Here is a 6778-nt window from a genome sequence, read left to right on the forward strand (position 1 = left end):
AATAAGAATATCAATAATAAGTAAATAGATAAAGACTACCTCAAAAATGAATCCCACAAACAAAACAGCCCATGTGTGGCTCGAACCCCAGACCTCTCGTTAACGCATAAACACTCCTTACCAATGATCCGCCTGTTTCTTTTCTGATTTATCTACCCCGTAAATAAATATAACTGTTATTTATTGCTCATCATCTTCTTCATATACATTTAAAATCAACATAAGCAAAATCATATCAACAATCAATAGAGATTGGAATTTAGGACTTAACATCAAATACAGAAATTATAGTTTGTGATTAATTGATAAAAAAAAATAAAAAAAAAGTTTAAACCTTGCTGCTGCTCGACGTGAGTTTTAAAAAAAAAATATAATGATTTTGCAAATGGTATCGATATAGATAAAAGTTATAACACGAAATAGGTTAGAAAATAATTATGGAAACTTTACAAATCGTTAATTTAGCTTGAATCGTAACAGATAATACGAATTTGATTGAAGAACAATTTGGTTGACTTTTTACTCCAAAAGTTTGACTCGAAAATTAGAAATCAATTCAAGGAATTGGATTCCGAAACTTCACAGGTAGTTTAAGTAAATAATTTTTAACAAAACTGCATTATTACTTTTTGGAATTTCATTCGAATTCAAAGATTTGGAAAAATGAAGAAAAAAAGAAAAACAGAGAACGGGTTCTTCTTCTTCATTTTTTTTTATATTTTTTTTATTTCATATAACCGAATGAATTTGTGATTGTCTTTTAATACGACTGGTAGACAAGGAGAATCAATCAGTACCATAATTTTCAACCCAAGAAAGTGACTGGAAACAGAAAGCGTACCAGTTCCCTATTTTTATATAATTTATATAATTAAATTAATATTAATAATTAATAAATATATTACTAATAAAAATAATAATATTATATTAATAATAATAAGTAATCATGATATTTTGTATTATTTTCATAATAATAAGTTTACTAATAGTTAATAATTTATTTTAAATGTAAATTATAATTTTAATTAATCTCCTAATAATATTTGTATCTAAAATTATTATTTTTATTATTAGAATTTTTAATATTTAAATTTATAATAATTATATCAATAATACTAATATTGTTATTAGTATTGATAATGATAATAAAAGTACTAATAATCTTATTATAACAACTATATTTTAATTTGTAAGTATGTATAAATATTAAATATTGTTAACTATACATATCAAATACTTATATGATATATATATATTAAATATTTACACCTATTGAATGTTTAACATTTATATATGTTATATATTATACTATGCATACAATCACTAATGATGTATATCAATCATATATACATATATATTTCAACTATTACATATTTTAATTGTGTTTTAAGTTTTCTTTTATAATATCTAATCATCTAATAGTTTATTAATTTATTTTAATTTATAATATAGTTATTTACATGTATAGTTATTTATATAAACATTTTCATTTACAATTAAAGGTTCGTGAATCGTCAGAAATAGTCAATGGGTAATTGATTACAAGAATATAAATTTCAAAACTTTCGAGGCTCAACATTACAGATTTTGCTTATCGTGCCGAAATTATATAAAGATTAAGTTTAAATTTGGTCGGAAATTCCCGGGTCACTACATTTTAAATGGGTCAAAATTCAAAATTTTCATAACTATAGTTACAATGTGATTTGCAAAATGCCTAAATTGATTTTACGTCGATAGAAATCACTTACCTGCAACAATGGAACCATTTCGACGAGCAACTTACACCAAGGTCTTTTTTTGCAACCATCGCCCGCAAAAAACAAAACAGCAACATTAGCATGCGAATACTTATTGTAGAAAGAAAAAAAAACTGCGTATCAATGGTAGATGAAGTTCTAACTTGGAAGATAAGAGGTTGATGACTTAATGAACTTGGAAGATACATGAAGCAATTGATTACTGTACATTAGGAGCTTTTTGGGATAAGTTATTTGTTAATACTTTATTTAGTGCACACATTAGACAATTTGCTTACTAATTCATGTCAAGCTTTTACATACAGTATTGGGTTCTCACTACGAACGATATTTATGGTGTCATCCAGGTCCATCTGAATTTTGAACATTTTGTCTGCATCAGCACCATTAAAATAGAAAAAAAAGAACCAATATTATATAAAATTGTATCAAATTAGGCAGTAAAACTGAAAATTGAGATTACATAGGCATGAGTATAGTATCTGAAACCTTTTTAATGCATCAATAAGATAAAGCCACCGATAAGATTTTATCTGCTTGTACACTCTTCCATGAATCATCAGCTTTTAACCATTTTGTCCCATTGCCCAACGTGCCTAACTCGCCCATATTACCTTCTTTAGATTTAGTAGATTCAACATCCGAAGATAATTTACGTTTCTTCATTACACTTGGTAGATTCAATATCTGAAGATAATTTACACATATGTTCCAATTGAAATAATAATAAAAATCTTTGGTTAATGAGCATCAATTTGTTCAGTGGCGTGAGCTCCAAAAGTTATCTCCCTGATGATATCTAAAATTAAGTACCAGAGAGTTAAGTATAAAAATGGGATTGCTCACAATAGAGTAAATATAAAAAGAAATCTAACTTGATTTGCAATCCATAAATGGAACATAGTAAGTCAGGGTCATCACACAGAACACAAAAGAAAACATACTGTTAACCGATACATTTTGACCTACCCGCCCATTTTAACCGAATGTAAATCATGCATATCTTGAGGTTACCATTAGTATTACTTATATTATTCTATAAAATTATAAATTTTTACCAGGAAGATCCATAGCCAAAATGTTCCATTCATGATGGACTTTATTTCTTTCTTTAACGAACAACTTCTCATTGCCTACACGTCATTCAGGTGTTGCTCAGAATAGCGAATATACATCTGTAAATAATATCATTACAAAAAATTATATATTTATGTGTATAACTTCTTTAGCTCTTTAACCTGACTTGATATGGAGCGGTTTCAAGGACTGTCAACGGAGTGGTGGTTCGAGCAGAAATGATACCCTATAAATTATATATTTATGTGTATAACTTCGTTTCCACAACCCACTTTCCAAATGATACAATATAAATATTGTAGAACAATTTAAGAACAGAAATGGCAGGTTCAAACTATATATATCATAAGTAACACATCAATATTTACGCCTTATTTTCCAAGAGTAGCTAACCTGAATATTGATGTCGCTTCCAACTTATGTTGCGCAGTTAGTAACTTTGCAGCACAACTGATTCTATAAAGAGGTAGATACTGATACTTTTACTTAATCGTTGGTGGTTCACTGAGATGGCTCTTACTCCTTAGCTACAAAACGACCAGATTATCCACATCAGCATTATTAAGATCCTGATGGCGGCTAATAGAATCAGTAAAAGATGATTTCATAGTGTCAAACATCAGTAAGATCCTCAAAACAACACAATTTTATCAACTAAAATGTGTTTCTGGTGATTACCAAAGCTAAAATTTGATATTGACAAACAATAAAAGTCACAAGTCGTAGCTACTTTTTAATGTATAGTACAAAATGCCCAACTTTTTAGATAAGTCACAGGTCAGCAATATTCTCAAACTTGCAAAACAGTATTGTCGATTAAAATGTGTTTGAATGGGTTGTCCAAATGCATTATATATTGAACATTCAACAGCTAGGCTTTTTTAGTTGGTATATGCAGTTGATATTCTATTAAGAGCTAAATTATTCATAGGTACCACAAAACACAATACTAGTTATGGAATGTAAAGATATGGTTTTGAGAAAAAATTACAATTATGACCCACTTATCAATACTTTTGGGGTCAGCTTTCCACATATAGATATTGGTACCACATAAAGACTACCGCTCTTTTTGCCATATCGAATAAATAAATTACAATTATAATGAAAGATTATAAGTTAAAGTAACAATTAAAGATTATAAGTTAAAGTAACAATGAAAAATTATAAGTTTAATACCCTAAAAAATTATAAGTCTAAAACCAAAGTATCAATAAACCCTAAACCTAACCTAAACCTTAGGCCTAAACCATAAATCTAAACCCAAAACCCTAAAATCTAAACCCTAAACACTAAATCTAAACCCTAACCTAAACCCAAAACTCTAAACCCTAAACCTAAACTCTAAACCCTAAAAACTCTGAACACTAAAACATAAACCCTAAAAACTCTGAACCCTAACCCTAAACCCGAAGCACTAAAATATAAACCCTAGAATCTAAACCCTAACCTAAACCCTTAATCTAAATTCAAAACCCTAAACCTAAACTCTAAACCCTAAAATCTAAACCCCAAACCCTAAATCTGAACCCTACGCCCTAACCTAAACCCTAAACCTAAACTCTAAACCCTAAATCTAAACCCAAAACCCTAAACGCTAAATCTAAACTCTAAACCATAAACCTAAACCCTAAACTCTAAATATAAACCCTAACCCCTAAACCTAAACTCTAAACCCTATAATATAAACCCTAAACTATAAATCTAAATACTAACCCTAAATTTAACCATAATTAATTATATCATAAATAAATATATCATAATATTCAGATTTTAAATTACATCAAAAACAATTATATCATAAATACATTATAAACAATTAAAAAAACCATAAACAATTTAAACAATTAATAGCATAAATATATCATAATATACAGATACATATTTTAATGAAGAGGTAAAAGAAATAAGAAGATAGAAACAAAAAGGATTAGGCTATCCCGTATTCTTCAACCTCCGGCGTTGTTTCGATTATTCCGTCAACACCGGCACCGATTAAACCACCTTCTTCAACCTCCGCTGTGGGAAAAGTATGGGTTTTTTTTATGTCGCTAATGAATGATTTTGTGAAACCCCTATTTCATTATTCTCTACCCGTATGTTTTATGATTGTTAGGGCTATTATTGGGTAATTAGTGAAAATAATTGATTTATTACCTAATATTTTTAGTGGATGATTAATGATCGTTGGATTAAGGGGTATTATAACGTGATTTTTTAATCAAAGGTACTTAAGGGGATTTCCCAAACATTTATTATCTAATGACAGACCTGGACAGAGAAAAGCAGAAAGAGCAGCATAGTGACAGTTTGTGTTATAAAACGACCTGCACTCAAAATAGTCAAAATGGTTTTAGATATAAGTAGATTAAATGATAGTTGGTGTATGTTACAAACATCAAAAATTTATAAGAAGATGTGAACAGATCTTGTGCTTTACTTGGTCAGGGCACCCTTATTGACTTTGTGCATTTCATAAACAGACAAATTAAATATATAAATCAAGATTCAAATCTTAAATCAACAATACAACAAATAATTCTAATATGTATTTTTATATAATAATTATGGTTCAAGCATACCTCAAAAGATGACAAGAAGCTAGCAAAGTAGACTTGTTATGGTGTTCGTATATGATCCGTTATCAGTCTCCTACAGAACTTAACCACCTATAGAGGATTGAAACAGTAATCGATGCACTTAATGATTGAAAAAAACAATCAAACACGAATAGACCTCCTTATAAGTACCATGGTTTTTGTAGGTTGCAAAGACATCGTCTGTGGTATTGAGTCAATTTTACAAGTATTACAAAAATTGATAGCTAATGCTACAGGTTGATAAAAATTGGCATACAGCAATTCCATCAAAGAGATTCGAATGCGTATAACCTTGGCGGATCCGGATATTGTTTAAACGTCATTTAATCGTACCAATTAACGATCGATTAAACATCATAAACTTTAATTAGATCCTTTACGTGGGTAACGATCGATTCATAAAAAAATAAATACATTATCATCATCATAAACTTTATTTAGACTGAAAAAAAGAAATACAAATAGGTGAAATTCGAAGTACAATTATTACCTCAATAATAGGCTAATCAACTTCGTATAAAAAAAATCATTAAGCCGAGATTTGGTAGTGACACAGGCTGCTATGATATCCATATAATAAAAAATCAATTACAAAATACTAATTAATTTCAACTATGATTAATTTTATAAAATATCAATCGAGTATTTAAATAAACAACTCCCTAGGGTTAGGGCCTGGCTTTGAATAACAAACATTGATAAATCGATGGATTGCTACTTGAATAAAAAAAAAAATCGGTCCAAAAAATAATTAAATTCAAACCTGGACGAAGATTAACTGTTACAGGTTCCAGAGATTGGAATCTGGTGTCATCGAATTTGAAGAAGATATATCGCCGAAGAAAAGAATCAGTGAGTTTGGGTGGGAGAGAAAAGAAGGCTTGAATGAATATTTAGGGTTTCAGGAATCTAATTGACTGTATATGTATGTAAGATATCCCGTGTTTTTTCTAAGGATATTTTGGGAAGGAGGGTAAGTAAAATTGATTTATTAGCTAATATTTTAAGTGGATGATTAAGGACCCTTGATCAAGGGGGTATTATAATGTAATTTTCTAATATAAAGATAATTAAGGAGATTTTTAAAATAATTATTAGCTAATCAAGACTTTTTTTAATGTATATAGTGATAGTGAATAGTGATATTGATAAAAGAAATATATATACATATAATTAAGGACTTTCTTTTTCTTCATGAGAATAATGAAAGTGTACGAGTGAGCAACATGAATATAATGTTACGAGTCTAAACGCGACTCATGTCATTCTATTTTTGTTAGGTTAATTTAGATCTTAGATTTACCAAAAATTTCTCAAAGACTAATTGTCTGAATGAAATTA

General features: G+C 28.8%; 1 long non-coding RNA gene across 7 annotated transcripts; it reads right to left on the reverse strand.

Moving 5' to 3' along the window:
* Positions 1–1888: 1888 nt before the first annotated feature.
* LOC139875699 (uncharacterized) lies at positions 1889–6349 on the reverse strand. Of its 7 annotated transcripts, none has more exons than XR_011767945.1 (5): positions 6201–6349; positions 5928–5994; positions 5420–5506; positions 2250–3364; positions 1889–2133 (listed from the first exon to the last, which is right to left on the reverse strand). It is a non-coding gene; the product is annotated as an uncharacterized lncRNA (long non-coding RNA). The 7 variants fall into 7 exon arrangements; XR_011767944.1 differs by having other exon boundaries at positions 5928–5997; XR_011767943.1 differs by lacking the exon at positions 6201–6349 and having other exon boundaries at positions 2250–2893; positions 2999–3063; positions 3231–3364; positions 5420–6191.
* Between the last annotated feature and the right edge of the window lie 429 nt (positions 6350–6778).

Source organism: Rutidosis leptorrhynchoides, chromosome 1 (assembly GCF_046630445.1).
Source record: "Rutidosis leptorrhynchoides isolate AG116_Rl617_1_P2 chromosome 1, CSIRO_AGI_Rlap_v1, whole genome shotgun sequence".
Lineage (NCBI taxonomy): Eukaryota > Viridiplantae > Streptophyta > Magnoliopsida > Asterales > Asteraceae > Rutidosis > Rutidosis leptorrhynchoides.